Source organism: Bubalus kerabau, chromosome 13, assembly GCF_029407905.1.
Source record: "Bubalus kerabau isolate K-KA32 ecotype Philippines breed swamp buffalo chromosome 13, PCC_UOA_SB_1v2, whole genome shotgun sequence".
NCBI lineage: Eukaryota > Metazoa > Chordata > Mammalia > Artiodactyla > Bovidae > Bubalus > Bubalus kerabau.
In genome coordinates this window covers 21,680,723-21,698,406 of record NC_073636.1, presented here as the reverse complement: position 1 = coordinate 21,698,406, position 17,684 = coordinate 21,680,723, and the positions used below count along the sequence as shown (strand labels likewise).

Genomic DNA, 17,684 nt, shown 5'->3' with positions numbered 1-17,684 from the left:
ACCCTCAGGAGCCATACAGTTCAGATGGGAGATAGAAATGAACCGCATGGCACAGGTTGCTGGCAGATGATGCAGCACAGGAAGAGTGAGTGACAAAGGAAGATAGCTCTGGGGACCAAAGCCAACTCTAGGGAGTTTTCTGCCTGAAAATTTGCCCTCAGAAATCAGAAGCTCAAAACTGTACTTGTTATTCCTGTCTCTCATCTTTCTCCACTTTGGCATTGATTCCTCCAAGAAGCCAGCTGGCTGGCTGGCCGAGTGTCTGCGTGTTGCTCCCAAAACAATAGGAATAAAGGCAAACCAGGAGAAGGGGAGGTAATAGTTTATAATTTCAAGGCCATGTTTAAGCAAGTCAAAAGCAAGTCCAATGAGGAAATGACCTTCAACAGCTGACATCTCCCCAACAAATTTATTGAAAATACTCAACTTCTGGAGGAAAACATGGGCAAATTAAAATACTCTAATAATGACCCACTGGCCAAGGGTTCATTGATTCAAATTGAGTAAATACTACCTTTGCACATCTATTCCTGTGGCTATTGTTTGGCCAACATACTTCTTTAGAACTTAAGCTTGCCCAGCCCTTGAAAGGAATGAAGAAGAGGCATATATCTAAGGTACAACATCTCTGATGTCTTTGTCAATTTCCTGTGTGAAGCCTGAATTATGATACAATATGTCTTGAGCCACAGATAAAAACTTTCCAAATCAGAAAAAGAGCCTTCTAACAATTGCCACTAGAGATGATTATTCCCTAATCAACACTGAAGGAAATGAGAACCGCCCCTCTGTATTATTTCCAGGTATCTTCTGGAAATGTTGAGAAGAATATTTAAGTGAATGATTCTTAGCCAAAAGAAAAAAAAAAGGACACAAAAATGAGTGATTAATTCCTCTTAAGTTCTAATTAGGAGCATGAATTATCTGATCCCTTAAATTGACTGTGTGCAGGCTATACTTGTAATATTAATACAGGCTTTAAAAACTGGGTAGGTTATGATTCTAAAGTTAAGAGAGATAGATTTAGTTCTAGCCAATCTTTGCTTTCTCCTGACACTGAAATATAAGAACTGTATGATTTTAATTACACTGTGAAAACTGAAGTAACAAATAAGTGACTCCCTATTCTGGTAAAGGTCTGCCGGCTCTGTAACTTGCTAGATGTAGGACTTTGGGCAAGTAACTTAATATGTGAATTCTTTATTTCTCTTAATGCAAGTTAAGTAATCTATAGTGAGTCTAATGAAATGATCCATGTAAAATGAATGCCCTAATGTGTGGCATATAGTAAATACTTAATAAAGTATGTTTTAAAATATGTTAGCCACAGTAGAAATCCAATTTGCATAGTCCTAGTTATTTTGTACATGTCAATTTTTCCTGATTGATTTTCCATGAGGAAATGATTCAGCAATAATTTTTTTTATCTTCATCACTGCAGTGAAGTATATATCTTGAAGAAGGCAATTAAATGTATTTAAGAATAATAATGAAATAAGAAGGGAAAATTTAAAATTTTCAAAATTGTCAGAATTTCAGTACACGCTGTTTGCATTTCTCTTCTTCATGTATGCCTGGAATCATGAACTGTGGAGGAAAGCAGACAAAGAGGGTGAAATGCCAGAGCAGAGTTGTCTGGGCTAGAAGAGACAAGGATGTAAGAGATGGATGAGCACTAACACCGCACAAAGCCCGAGTCCTCCCTGAGCTCCCAGTGACTGACCAACAGTTCTTGAGCTTCACGTGGATGCTCAGCACAGAGTTTTCAGTGCTCAACTCTGCTTCCAAGTTCATCACAGGTCATCAAGCTGGCAGATAACGATGAATGTCAAACCTGATTTCACTTCGAGGAGATACTGACACATGGTGTGAATGTGTGTGTGTGTAAAGTTTCAATTATTGGGTGTCTTTAATAAAAATGATAGTATTTTTACTATAATTTTCTCATGCTAAAGTCTAAAGACCCCAAAGTAAGATTCTGGTTAAAAGTGTGATTAAAAAAAAAAAAAGAGACATTTCTGCTAAAGAAAAAAATCACTAAATGGTGTGTAACACTTGTGAGAAATATATAGTTCACAAAAAAGACTGGGCTACTAGTAGCAAACATAGTAACTTGACAAAATACCTCAAATAATAAAATCTGATATGTTCAATTTTTAAATGGCATGTGATACTGAGTGGCATTTTTAAATTGATTTTTTAAATTTATTTATGTTTTAACTGAGGGATAATTCCTTTACAGAATTTTGTTGTTTTTCTGTCAAACGTCAACAAGAATCAGTCATAGGTACATCCATGTCCCCTCCCTTCCATCTCCCTCCCCATCCCACCATTCTAGATTGTTACAGAGCCCCTGTTTGAATTCCCTGAGTCATAGAGCAAATCCCATTGGCTATCTATTTTACATATGGAATTGTAAGTTTCCACGTTACTTTCCATACATTTCATCCTCTCCCTCCTCCCCTCCCCCATGTCCATAAGTCTGTTTTCTATGTCTGTTTCTCCATTGCTATCCTGAAAATAAATTCATCAGTACCATCTTTCTAGATTCCATATACATGCGTTAGTATACAATATTTATATTTCTCTTTCTGACTTACTTCACTCTGTATAATAGGCTCTAGGTTCGTCCACCTCATTAGAACTGACTCAAATGTGTTCCTTTTCATGACTGAGTAATACTGCATTGTATACATATGTACCATGGCTTCTTTATCCATTCATCTGTTGATGGACATCTAGGTTGCTTCCATGTTCTAGCTATTGTAAATAGTGCGGCAATGAATATCAGGGTTCTGTGTCTTTTTCAATTTCGGTTTCCTCAGGGTATATGCCTACTAGTGAAATTGCTGGGTGCTTTTATTCCTAGTTTTTTAAGGAATCTCCATACCATCTTTCATAGTGGTTGTATCAATTTACATTCCCACCAGCAATGCAAGAGGGTTCCCTTTTCTTCACACCCCCGCCAGCATTTATTGTTTGTAGACTTTTTGATGATGGCCATTCTGACTGGTGTGAGGTGGTATCTCCCTGTGGCTTTGACTTGCATTTCTTTAATAATGAGTAATGTTGAACATCTTTCCATGTGTTTGTCAGCCATCTGTATATCTTCTTTGGAGAAATATCTGTTTAGGTGTTTTCCCCACTTTTTGATTGGGTTGTTTGTTTCTCTGGTATTGAGTCATATGTGTTGCTTATATATCTTGGAAATTAATTCTTTGCCCATTTTTTCCTTTGCTATTATTTTCTCCCATTCTGAGGGCTGTCTTTTCACCTTATTTGTAGTTTCCTTTGCTGTGACAAGTGACACTTTTGAGCACTTGGTTTATTATAGGCACTAAACCAAAACCATTCGATTAACCCATTTAATACTGTGGGTTTTATAAAAGAAGAAACTATGACTTAAAAAGTTCAAGAAAATTTCTTAAAGTTGTATGAGGCACAATAAGGACTCAGATCTGGGTCTGTTTGATTCCATAAATATAAATATCTAATGAGACTTAGTAAAGAATATTCTTTTCAAGAACTTCAAGGGCCGATGCTGCTGCTGCTGCTAAGTCGCTTCAGTCATGTCCGACTCTGTGCGACCCCAGAGACGGCAGCCCACCAGGCTCCCCCGTCCCTGGGATTCTCCAGGCAAGAACACTGGAGTGGGTTGCCATTTCCTTCTCCAGTGCATGAAAGTGAAAAGTGAAAGTGAAGTCACTCAGTAGTAGAAATGACATTTCTGACAGTAATATACAAATACACACAAAATTAAAGCTCAAATACCATTTTACATTTTTGGTCTGAGTTAACTAATATAACAGACTCATCAGGCCAATGAAATGTCTGATGTCATTTCAAATTATTATCAAGGGCCAATAGTTGATAATAATTTGAAATGACATCAGATATTTCATTGGCCTGATGAGTCTGTTATACCAGTTAACTCAGACCAAAAATGTAAAATGGTATTTGAGCTTTAATTATGTGTGTATTTGTATATTACTGTCAGAAATGTCATTTCTACCAATACAGATGAAAAATTATACTCAACAAATATTTACAGGGTATTTGCCCAGTAGTGAGGTTGCTGGGTCATATGGTAGTTTTATTCCTAGTTTTTTAAGGAATCTCCATACTGTTCTCCCTAGTGGCTATATCAATTTACATTCCCACCAACAGTGCAAGAGGGTTCCCTTTTCTTCACACCCTCTCCAGCTCTATAATACAGAGAGCCCAGCCTGGCACTCTATGGTGACCTAGAGGGGTGAGAAGAGGGAGGGGAGGGAGGCTCAAGAGGGAGGGGATATATGTATAGTTATGACTGATTTGCACTGTTGTATGGCAGAAACCAACACAACATTGTAAAGCAATTTTCCTCCAATTAAAAAATAAATTTTAAAAAACAAAACATTTACTATATGAACTAGGCACAATTTAAAGCTTATTGGATACATTCATTAATAAAACCAAGATCCCTGCCCTTATGGAGTTTGCATTTTAGTTCCATTACAGTTTAGTTTGTCTATAGTAATAACAAAACACCCAAGGAGATGCCTGATCCTGCATGTGCTTCTGGGAGGGGGGAAGTACAGAGGAGTCAAAGCCCTTTAGAGTGAGTTTTGATCAAAGAGAAACAAAAGATGGGAGAATCCAGGAAACAAACTGATCCAGATAAAAATCTGTTCCAAGACATTATAGTTTCAGACAACCGCTCAGGCACAACTTGTGGGACTAAGCATCCAGCTATGTTTTCTTGTGAAACTGTGGCCACTTCAGCAACACTGTTTATTGGCCTGTCTGCTTTCATTTCTCACTTTCCTTCATCCCACTCCAGCTTTCTAGGGATTGCACATCCTTCAAAAAAGCAGTAACAAAACACTTCTCAAGCTCAGTATTCTACACACCCCACACTAAGAAACTGAAAAGAAAACGGGGAAGGAAGAGGATCAGAAACAGAAGGAGAAGATAAAATTGTTACAGCAAAGTAGTAAAATCTATGTCCACTTCTCAAAAGTTCTTGGAGTTCAGATAACAAAGGACTCTGCATTGAATACCTTTTCCAATCTTTTAGACTTTAAAATGGAGCTCTTATTTTCTGACTTTTCTGTATCTGTTGCCTTTATGGAACACTTGAAAACACACACACATCACAGAGTAGTCAAATAAATGGCTTTTTTGAGTGGGGTCCAAGATTCAAATTACTGTGATTAGTTAACATCTATAAAATTAATAAAAAGTCTTCTCACTCTCAGCCTGGTGATGATTACATTGTTTGCTTTATTGTGTCAGCCTAAGACTACGATACAGTTAGAAACTATCATAACAATATGAGGAGATAAAAAAATATTCTTAATAATCCAGACTCTCTTGCTTAATAGTTGACTCACGATAATTCACTCGCCTTAGAAGGGCCTTTTGATACGGACTATTCTGCGTCTAAACAAAATAAAAAACACATTCATAAAAATGCAGATTTTCATTATCTGGCAGGTACAAGTAGTGTCCATTTTACTGAATATATGTTTCGAGGTCTGGATTCTCCTTCATTTCCATATTATAATTCCACAGACTTTAGATGAATTATAAAATGTAACAACATTACCATGGCTAAAAAACTTTTGTCTCTAAAATCCATTTTTATTTCTTACTTTTCAATGATTTATCCTATTTTTCACTGGCTCTAGACTAGATCTTCTTAAAGTTTAATGAATGAACCACGTGCGAATCTTTTTCCAAAGTAGATTCTGTTTTAATAGGCCTGGGGAGATTTCAAATTTCTAAAAATCTCTCAAGGGAGCCTGATGCTCCTTAAAAATATCCTAAAAACTCCAAGTAGAATACTTTGATTCAGGTCAGCTAAGCAACTCTTTGTTGTGCTTTTATTATGGGAGAGGCCCTAAGCTGTGATGTTACATGATTCTTAATAAATGATGACAAGGGAATAAGAGAAAATCAGTCCTTTGTTTGGAACATGACCATCCCTGGCAAGGATAATAGTTCTCCACTGATGTCCCAAAACAGCACTATAAAATACCATTACTTATAACAATTATCAGTGTCATAAAATGTTTTGTTTGTGTGTCTATTTTTGTCTATTGTGAAATCCTTTATTTTTGAAAACTTGCAAAAACAAGAAATAGGTCTTATCATTCTTTGACTCTTCTAGGGTTACATCGGAGAAGGCAATGGCACCCCACTCCCGTACTCTTGCCTGGAAAATCTCATGGACGGAGGAGCCTGGTAGGCTGCAGTCCATGGGGTCGCTAAGAGTCAGGCATGACTGAGCGACTTCCCTTTCACTTTTCACTTTCATGCATTGGAGAAGGAAATGGCAACCCACTCCAGTGTTTTTGCCTGGAGAATCCCAGGGACAAAGGAGCCTAGTGGGCTGCTGTCTATGGGGTCGCACAGAGTTGGACACAACTGAAGCGACTTAGCAGCAGCAGCAATAGCAGCAGGGTTATATACCTGAATGCTTCATATACTGCAAGCATTAATCAAATGTTTGTTAAACCAAATCGAAGGCAACCTGCTCCAGTGTTCCTGCCTGGAGAAGTCAATGGATAGAGGAGCCTGGTGGGCTATGGGATCCATGGGATTCCGGAAGTCATCCACGACTGAGCAACTAAACAAGAGAGTTGGCTATCCCAGAACAAGATACCCCTCCTCTAGATCCAAGAGCAAAGCACTTGAACTTTAAGTAGAATTCACTTGTCATTTAGCTCTAGGGTCTAGGCTTGCCATTCAGTCAAAAATTCTGAGTAAGACACAATTTGCTTTCTGGTCAGTTGCTCAAAAATTCATTAAAATTCATGTCTCTCCTAAACTGCAGTATATAGAATATTTTTAAATGCATATTTTGGTGCCCCGATAAAGAATTTAACAGATAGTAATTCAAATGCAGATTATTTGCTTTAGAATCTCTCAGGATGGAGTGGGTAAGTAGTGGTCTTGTAGAAACTGATTAGACTGGTCTTTCATGATTAAACATCCATGAGATATTAATCTTTTAAGCAAATTTGCTTTCTACTTTGCCGTTTAATTATAATACCCCGTAAAAGAGAAGAGGTTCAAAAGTTTTAGGACACAGCATCTATAAACAACTCAGCTGACTTCTCACTGAAAATTTTTAAGTAGGGAGACTGTTACTAACAGAAAAATTAGTACTTACGTACTCTAAATTACTGTGTGGGAAAATACATATTCAATTTTTTTTTCTTATTCAAAGAGCGTGTGTGTGCCTGAGGAAATCTGTCAGGCAGGCAGGTGCAGTTTTCTTCTAGGTAAGATAAGGGGTATTTCTAATTCAACTACCCAGAGCAAGAAAATTGACGAGGAAAGCAGTTATTGTCCATGCTTAGTGAGGTTCGCACTGACCTCCTCAGTGAGGTTAGCACTGAGCATAATCCTCCTCCTCTGTGCTCAAAATTAATGAAAGTTGCTGAAGTGGGACGTCAATTATTGATACTACTTTAGGGCTATCAGATTACTCTAACACAATTTAGGGAGAAAGTACAAGTAACTTAGAGAACTATGTTTAATACTCCCAAAGACTGTTTGGCCTGGGCTGTCCCCGCTGCCCAAGTCTCCAGACAAAGCAGCCCTCACAGAAATCTGGAAAACTATTTGCTTGTGTACTGTCTCCTGCTCTTAGGTGCTTATTTCACTTCAGGCTTCTTGAACGTCAGAATAGTCTATCCCACACACTGGGAAAGGATAACACATATTATATATAATATTATATCAGAGTTCATTTTGTAGAATTGTTGCTGTTTAGCTGCTAAGTTATGTCCAACTCTTTGCAACCCTGTGGACTATAGCCCGACAGGCTCCTCTGCCCATAAAAATTCCCAGGTAAGAATGCTGCTGTGGGTTGCCATGCCCTCCTCCAGGGGGATCTTCCCAACCCAGGGATCAAACCCACATCTCTAGCGTCTCCTGCATTGGCAGGTGGGTGGGTTCTTTACCACTAAGCCACTGTTGTAGAATGTGGTTTTCATTAAAAATGTTTATGACTTTATGTGTGTGTGTGTGTGTGTGTGTGTGTGTATGAGAGTATTTGTTTATATACATGTATACTAATTTATATCAATAAGTCTATCACATGGGAAAGAAAAATGTACTTGGATTATTTTATTGTATTTGTATTTGTTTATTTCCTTTATCTACAATAAACATGTTTCTATTGTAATAAGACTATTTTTCATTTAAAATATTATACCTGTGCGTATATGCATAGAAAAACTTAGAAATTCTACAAATCACTATATTTAAATAAAAATGCATGGACTTCTAAGATCATAAAGGAATGATAATCTGCATAAATACATGTGATGAGATATCAAAAAGGCATTAGTAGGAATTCCTTCTTCATATGATAAAAATCTTAATTACCACTTAGAGTTTAAAACTTTTGTCCCATAACTTAGACTAAAACAACAAAGTGAAACAGTCTTTCCTGAAAGCTTCCTTTCATGGGATAGAGAGTGAGTTCATTAAAAACTCTGCCATCCCCTTCTTCCCTTCAAAACCCTTTGAGGCAAACAGAATCATTTCAATAAATTCAGGTGCGTGGGTGCAACAGGGAGAGGAAAGACTATGCAATCCTAGTGGGTACTTCATGGAAACATTTGAAATTCATCTTAATCTGCATTAAAGGTGTTTGGAAACTCAAATTAAAAAACAACAGTTATCTCCAGTTTCGGTACTTTGACTAAGCACTTCTAATTCATTTTTGCTATTTCACAGCAGTGTTTCAGGTGGGCTCCTCCTTAACCTAACCTAAAACAGTATTCAAGGACTAGGAAGAGAGTTTATAAATATCCTTGTTAGACAACAAGCCTTGTTGGAAGCCTACCAGGTACAGAACCCTGCTGGGAAACTGAGAGAAGTCACCAATAAAAGATGTAGTTCCTCTCTTGGAAGAATTTGCAATTGACTTGAGGGATTTGATGTAGGAGGCATGCAAATAGTGTAAACCCACCAACCTGCAGGAACATAAGACAACAAAAATTGATAGCAAATGCCTACAGAAATGATCCATTCCACAGAGAAAATCTGAGAAAACTTCCAGGAGTTAGGTGCGTTTTGAGACTGATTTTAACAGCAGCCACAGAACTGGATTAAGGAAGAACAAAAGCAATATTTTCTAGGTGAGTCAGTATACACAGAGGAAGTCGGCGAAGACAGATCAATTTCCCACATAAAATGGGATCCCACTGGGACTGAGACAATTTTATTCTAACCCAAGCGTTCAACGACTTTGCATTTGATAAATATATCAGAGATACAGTTCTGTTTGTTAGGTGCACAGATTTAATTGTGAAACAGGCTGGATCCCAGTCACCGCTGCTCACTAATTGTGTAACCTTGGGAAAATTTCTCTCCATAAGCATCCATTACTTCACCATTAAAATGAAGCTAATTATAGACTTTCTGTTACAGGGTAGTTCTAAGAACAGGATAATACATGTAAAGTGCTTGGCACACACTATGATACAATTTAGAGCACGGTGAATGTTAGCTAGAGTTGTTGTTGTTTAGTCGTTAAGTCATGTCTGACTCTTTGCAACCCCATGGACTGTAGCCCACCAGACTCCTCTGTCCATGGGATTTCCCAGGCAAGAATATTGGAGTGGGTTGCCATTTCCTTCTCCAGTGGATCTTCCCGACTCAGGGATTGAACCCTCATCTCGTGCATTAGAGGTGAGTTCCTTACCACTGAGCCACCTGGGATGCTGTTAGACTGAAATAAATTAGGTTCAGGCCTCAGGAAATGAGAGGGGGGTTTCCTAAAGGAAAGATAAGTTTAAGTGGTGATTCTCAAACTTGAGTATCTATCAGAATTGCCTGGAGGGCTTGTTAAGTCACAGCTTGCTGGTGCCCACTCAAGTTTCCAATCCAGTAGACCTAGGGTGGGAGGAAACTGAGACTCCACACTTCTAGTAAGTTCTCAGGTGATGCTATGCTCCTCACTTTGGGAACCACTGAGTTAAGACATGTATACCAGGCAGGCATTTTTCACCTGAGAAAACCCCTTGCCTGTGTGATTCTCCCATGTGTTCTATAGGTCTGCACGAAGACCAAAGTGGTATTTCTGAATCTCTGGGATGTGTGCTCCATTTATTTATAATGGTTACTCAGAAAATTTGTTTTTGCTATGTATGAAAATCTGCTATTTGAAATAACCTGAACTCTACCTGGGCTTCCCTGGTGGCTCCGAGGTAAAGAGTCTACCTGTGATACAGAAGACACAGGAGACCTGGGTTCGATCCTTGGGTGGGGAAGATCCCCTGGAGAAGGCCCTGGCAACCCACTCCAGTATTCTTGCCTAGAGAATCCCATGGACAAAGGAACCTGGTGGGCTATAGTCCATAGGATCGCAGAGAGTTAGACACAACTGAAGCAACTGAGTAGGAACTCTACCTGGGGCCAAAAAGAAAGCATGTACATTCAAATATTTGGTGCAAGAAGCTGTAAAACATCTTATTATTTTCAGTGAGGACTTGAACTAGAATGGAACAAGTAGTGTTAGTTGCTCAGTTGTGTCTGACTCTTTGTGATCCCACAAACTGTAGAATGGAACAAAATGACCCATAAATTCTTTTTGTGGGGATATTTGTCACACTTCTCAAATGACCACTGGATACCACGTCAGTGATGTGCCTAAGAATGTTGCCTCAGAGACTCTTCTCTCTTCTTCCCTTTTTCCCACATTGCGTGTCTTGACGTTGTTTCCCTGAAGACTAACTGATTTTTGTTGTTGTTTAGTCACTACATTGTGTCCGACTCTTTTGTGACCCCATGGACTCTAGCCCAGCAGGCTCCTCTGTCCATGGGATTTTCCTGGCAAGAATACTGGAGTGAGGAAGGAGAAGGTGGAACGAATGGAGAGAGTAGCATGGAAATATATACACTACCATATATAAAATAGATAGCCAGTGGGAATGTGCTGAATGACAGGGAACTCAAACAGGGGCTCTATAACAACTGAGAGGGGTGGGATGGGGTAGGAAGTGGGAGGGAAGTTCAAGAGGGCAAGGACACTGCCATACCTACGGCTCCTCCACGTTGATGTATGGCAGAAACCAACACAATATTATGCATCAGTTAACCTTTAATTAAAAATAAATAAATTTTAAAAAGAAAAGAGAAGGAATACTGGAGCAGGTTGCCATTTCCTTCTCCTGGGGATCTTCCCCACCCAGGGATCAAAGTCATGTCTCTTGCATTGCGAGGTAGATTCTTTACTGCTGAGCCACCAGGGAAGCCCCTCTCTGAAAACGTTTTGGGAGATGAAGGAATCCTGCCATTCAGGGCTTATTATGAGCACAACCAAAAACCTCAATTATGTTTTTGTGGACAAAAACTGTTCCCAATAAGGTTTATTCCTATAAAGAGAGCTATTATATATGAAGAAAAGATGATTAGAGTGTTTCATATCACTAACACTGTTTTTCAAAAGGTAAAAGGCTCAAGGAGAAGCTGATGCAATAAGACTTATTTTTTGCCCTGGATCTGGATTCAAACACTTCACAAAGCTGCTGTTTCCCCCTTCCACTCTTGTCTTGGGCAAAAATATTGAGTCACAAGAAAATAAAGACGAAAGATAATTAATGCTTTTTTTCCTTTCATTTTCTCCTCCTCCTCCCCTAAAAATAGCTTTCCTGCTACTACCAGATCCAAATTACTCACCTTTGGCACAGGTTTATATTTACTCATTAGGGTGGTTGCCATGGCTACCCTGGAGGTACCTAGCAAGAAGTGAGAGGTCTGACTCATAAAATCTAGTGCAGCTTGGTAAAATTTTGGTGTGGTGAGAATATTATGGAAATAAGAGAACTGACTTAAAAGAATTAAATAAATGGCCTTCGGAGATGGGGCCCTATTGGTTTGGTAACTACTGACCTGGTGTTACTTACCGAGAACTGTTTACTGCAGGGCTTGACTCTATGATTGACAAGCAGGAGAGGAGTTCCCACAGGTTCCAGCAAACACCTGTTCTCCTCTTGGCAAGGGTTTAAAATTACACTTCACTGCCTGCTGACAATAAATTGCCCCGATTCTACACAGCTTGGCTTAACATTTCATCTGACAAGAAGTCACCATAATTGCCTCTCCAAAGGTATAGCAAAAAATAAATCCTACACATTTATTACGATCTATTGGGCACCTATGAGAGCTGTATGTTATGGCACACCTGGTGAGAGATCCAGAACTGGCATAAGGGCCTTCTTAGAGAACGTGAAAAACAGAGAGGTGAAGTGACTTGGCCCCATGTGAAGGGTGGAAGGCTCACCAAAGAGAAGCATGTCCAGGACCAGTGGTCCTGCTAAGTGAGAACTTGCAAGTATGTCCCAGTAGGTTCCTACCAGACGTAAGAGATGAATAACCAGAATAAATCAAAGTGAGACATCTCCTGGCAGAATTAGATTCCAAAAATATTGAAAGATAACAAATCTGGCCTTATGTTTGTAGTTCCAATGTCCAGAACTTTGAATTTTGGAGATAATAAATGACCTTGTATGTGACCTTAAAACAACATAGGAAATCCTTCATTTCTATAATCTTTGGGAAGGAAGATCCTCCTCTATCTGTGAGTGTTGGTAGTTAATAGTTGGTCATTTGACTGAGTGAGTCAAAGCTAGTTGTGCATAGCCTTTGATAGCACCCATGAAAATAATTCCCCTTCCTCCCTCATCTTCTAAGGCCAAGATGTTAGCAATTTTGACTGGAAGTCTCTATTCATATGGCTAGAAAAACCTTGTTTTGAGAATACATTTACCAGATAAGCTTGATGTTAATCCTGTTTCACCACTAAGTGTCAGATTTATTCCTAAACAAACTGTGCTTTTGCTCTTCACAATCATGTAAAATACCCTAGAAGGGAGAAACTCAGGCAACTGATGTTGAGACCTCTGTCTATGCAGACAAAGGTGTCCTCCTGCATTATTCGTTCTTTATTCACTTGCTCCCCACCCTTGTTTCCCACTTCTTTGTTTCCTAACATATCTTTCTCTCCCAGAAAATATCTTAATAAGAAGTCCTCAGCAGTATCCATGTTCTTATGAAGACACTCTGGACATAGCAGTAGTTGATTCTTTAAAATTCACAAGAAAATTTTCAAATATAGAAGAATAAAGTATTGAATAATTACCAATGAGGTCATCTCTAAGGTCTAGATTTCAGTCCATTTGATTTGAAGCCAACATGTACATTAGTTGAGGGCTTACCCTGGTGGCTCAGGGGTAAAGAATCCACAGGCCAATGCAGGAGACACCAGTTTGACCCCTGGGTTGGAAAGATCCCCTGGAGGAGAAAACGGCAAACACCCTCCAGTACTCTTGCCTGGGAAATCTCACGGACAGAGGAACCTGGCGGGCTACAGTCTGCAGGGGTGCAGAGAGTCAAACACAATTTAGCAACTAAACAACAACAAAAGCACATTATTTAGTAAAGATGTTCATTATGCCATGACGTACACAGGAGGAAAAATAAAGCTAAATGGTCAAGTTCAAGTAGGTAGAACAGAAGAGAAATCAAGAGAGAACAAGGCTGTTGGGGGCTGTAATTGTCAGGAAACTATTATGATGAAGGAGGGGTGGGATATGGGTAAATTTAGCTGAACTCTGAAAAATAATCCCAGCATGTAAACCTGCTACTATAGGCCTGTGGTTATTTTAGAGGCTTCAAAATTAAGCATCATAAGATGCCCTTAAGTCACATCTCCTTTCTGTAAGAACACATAAATTACTGTTAGAGAGTACCAAGTTTTCAAAATAACTGGAATCCTATCCCAAATTTGAAATCTCAAAGTAAATACGGTCATCTGAAGATATTGATAAATATTGTCATTTATCTTTCCTGCAAACGTCCAATGTCCTTTGCCAAGTGGTCTCCAATGTGGGGTATGGCAGACCATCCATTGGGGTATCTTGTTCCTTTTAATTTCTATTTTGTTTCTCTTTTATAATGTATCCACTACTATAACAGGACAGGCAAATAAGATATAAATAAGAAATGAGGAATACAAGTCACCAGCATTTGCTGAGCCTTTACTACGTGTCAGGCCCTCTGCTAATCACTTTACATGAAGTAATTTATTTAATCCTCAAAGTCACCCGATGAGGTAGGGGTTTGTATTGTTCCCATTTTATAGAGGAGAAACATAAGGCACAGACTTCTGTCTGAGTCTAAAGTTAGTAAGTGGTGGAGCCAGAATGGAGCTTCCCAGGGGCTAGGGGTAAAGAATCCGCCTGCCAATACAGGAGACACAAGAGACTCAGGTTCGATCCTGGTTTGATCTCTGGGCCTGGAAGATCCCCCAGAGAAGGGAATGGCAACCCACTCCAGTATCCTTGCCTGGAGAATCCCAAAGACAGAGGGGCCTGGCGAGCTACAGTTTATGGGGTCGTAAAGAATCAGATGTGACTGAGCACTGTACTGCAGTAGAGCCAGAATAGATGGAATCAAGATGATAGATACATAAGAATTTTTTAAAAAAGAAAAAAAACACATCAAATTCTAATATTGGTCATTTTGGACCATTGAGTGATGGGCAAGATTTTTCCTCTGTGTACTGCTTTGTATTTTCTAAAATATCTATAATAGAGATTGCTTTTATAACTTGGAAGAAGAAGAAGCACAAAATATTAAAACATGGTAACTTGGTGAGTCAAGGTGAAAAAACAAAAAGAGAACACTGAGAAACAAGGAAGAAACTTATGTAACCTGGAAAATAAAGAATGAGCATGACATATTCTGTCATAATGCACACAATTCAAACTATGATGCTTAAATAAATGCAAACAAATTTTTTAAAACAAACAAAACCCTCCATTTGTAAAAGTATGCTTTGGAAAAATAATTAAATTACTGTGAAAAAGATCTGATATTTTAGAGAAGGGTTGGATAGCCGATGCTGTTATTTGATACATCGAATCAAAAACGTTTTAATGCACATTTTCTTTGAAATTGTAAGGAGAGAGGGAAAGAGATCAGTGCCTACTCTATACAGCTGAGGAAAATGATTTGCTTCATAAGGATTCCAGGCAGGTTTCTAGAGTTAAATTGGTGGCAGTAATCATGTTGTTATTAGTGTAATTGCTTTCTGACATCTGTTTCCCTGTCATAATCAGTTCTTTGATAATAGCAATGACATGGATGGTATATATCTAATCAGTAATGCTCAATGCTTCACCAAAAAAAAAAAAAAAAAATGAAATTATATGCGCTCCTCGCCAAATTCTCTTTGACCATAGATATTAAATATATATTAGATATAGAATAGTTATGAGACTAGGATAGCTCTTTCTCTCCTCTCAAAGTAATTATAGTCAGTAATTTTATGATGCCATATAAGTAAGAAGATCCTTTATGAAAGACTGGTGGGGCTGAGTTCGAATCAAGATCTGACTCCCTTGTCTTGACTACCAATCAGCACCGCTCATGGCTTCCCCTTGTGACCCAGACCAGCGCGTGGTGGAGGAGACCTGTCTGCCCACTATGGGAGTGCCCACAGGCTGGACGGGAGAAGAACTAGCAGCAGGCAAACCAGTAGTCAGCTCAGCAGTGCACTCTTTCCCCCCAAAGCGCTACTGTTGAAAATGGAAAAACATACAGTCCCTTAACCTCCAGGGTTAAAAGTAAATCAGTTCACAAGTACTGATGGAACTCAATGCCCATATCCCTCCTTGCAAGATACAGAGCAGTTGTCGGAGAAACAAGATTTACACAGGGAGCAAGTGAACTGTGAAATGTAAAACTGATCAGCAGATTAACAGGTGTACCCAATACAAGCAGGAACTCAGAAAAAAAAGGCAAGGGAATGTGAGAAGATGGAAGCCATGAGTTGAGTTGCTTTTCATCCTAGTATTTCAGTCTTTGCTCTATAGTAATTGACTTAAGGCATCTGAACTTACAGGTCTCAGAATTGTTTCAAGACCTTCATTAGGTTAAGGAGTCTAACAAGCCAATTTGTCTTTTTTATTGTGACTTAAATATACTTGATTACAAATTTCCAATGCTGTATAATTAGGGCTTCCCTGATAGCTCACTTGGTAAAGAATCTGCCTGCAATGAGGGAGACCTGGGTTTCATCCCTGGGTTGGGGAGATCCCCTGGAGAAGGGAACGGCTAAATAAACTTGATTATAAATTTCCAATGCTGTATTTATTATTACATGTTAGAAAACACTACAAGGTTAACAAAAATATGTAAAATATGAAAAATTTGTTTTCATTATTTTATACATTAACAAAGCATTATATCATCTATTCTAGACACATTAGTGTATATTTAGAGCCCGTAAATTTTACTAAAAGTGACATAAATTCACTGAATTATAACTATTTTTTCTTCAAATACAAGTGCTAGAAAAACTAAATGGTTTTATGCTAGTTTATCTCTCACTAATATATTGTCAGATTAAGTGAACAAGAAATGTAAAAAACACAAAAAATTAAAAGGAGAGGCCTGTGTTTCTGATTTACAGGAAAGCATATGACAAAGCCACTAACATAGACAATGATAAATGACCTAACAAGTTCAGTTACAAACTGAAGGATCACTGTGGATAGATGCATATTTATAATCACATTAGCATTTCTGCATGTCTTATGAAACAAAAATTTAATTAATTCTGCATTTTATCATTTTGGTCATTGCAATGCATTTCAAAGTTAAAATAGGATAGATATAATTTAAGAAAGCACAAACTAAGTAACTTTATGTATATATCCTGAAATACCATTAGATTATCAGAAAGCCATGTCATTTTTCATCTTTTACTTTCTTCGTCACTCATCGTTTCCCAACCCCCTCCCCCTACCCTACTCCCAACCCCAAACACACACACACACACACACACACACACACACACACTCTCTCTCTCTCTTTCTCTCAGGCATGGACCAATGTTCCAATTACAAAGAGAAACAAATTTACGATCTTTCCCAGGTGCTGTGGTGGTAAAGAATCCACCTGCCAAGCAGGAGATACAGTCCCATCCCTGGGTTGGGAAGAGGGAGGAAATGACAACCCACTCCAGTATTCTTGCCTGGGAAATTCCATGGACAGAGGAGCCTGGTGGGCTATACTCCATGGGGTCGCAAAGAGTCGGACATGACTGAATGACTGAGCACGCGATCTACAGCTAAGAGGGTTTTATTGCTCTTAACTTGTGTTCCTGTTTTTAATCAGCTTTTAATTAAGGCTGATTATTTTTTTCTTAACTTCAAGCTGGTCAGGAATGTCTTGCTGGGTAGCATGTTACAGATGATAACAATCAGTCCTTTTAAAGGTTTCTAACAATTTTATAAAACAACTGTTGATAAAACTCCAACTCACCTTGAAGGCAATATTGGAAGAAAATAAACACTTCTTTTATAAGAGTTTACTGTTTCCTAGGAGAGAGATCCAAAGTTTTTATGAAAAGTATTTTGGTCTTATTTCCTTGATTGCTTATATACAAATAAAGGTTAGAAAACTCATAGTTCACAATTATTTCCTGAGTATGTACTATGTGCTGGGCACTATTTTAATCACTATAAATATTCATCCATTAACAGCCATAAAAAATGAACTACAGCAGGTAAAACAACTCCTTTTTCATAGTTTATTATTTTAATACTGGTCCCTATTGATAAAGAACAATGAAGTCATTACTCCCATTTCCTTCAGGGTGTGATGCTGGCTTA

The 17,684-nt window shown here is 38.5% G+C and overlaps 1 protein-coding gene across 3 annotated transcripts in view; it reads right to left on the bottom strand.

Annotated features, from left to right (window-relative positions):
• Positions 1-17,684, bottom strand: part of PLXDC2 (plexin domain containing 2) — a 423,407-nt gene that overhangs the window by 385,310 nt on the left and 20,413 nt on the right. The gene's annotated exons all lie outside the window — the stretch shown is intronic.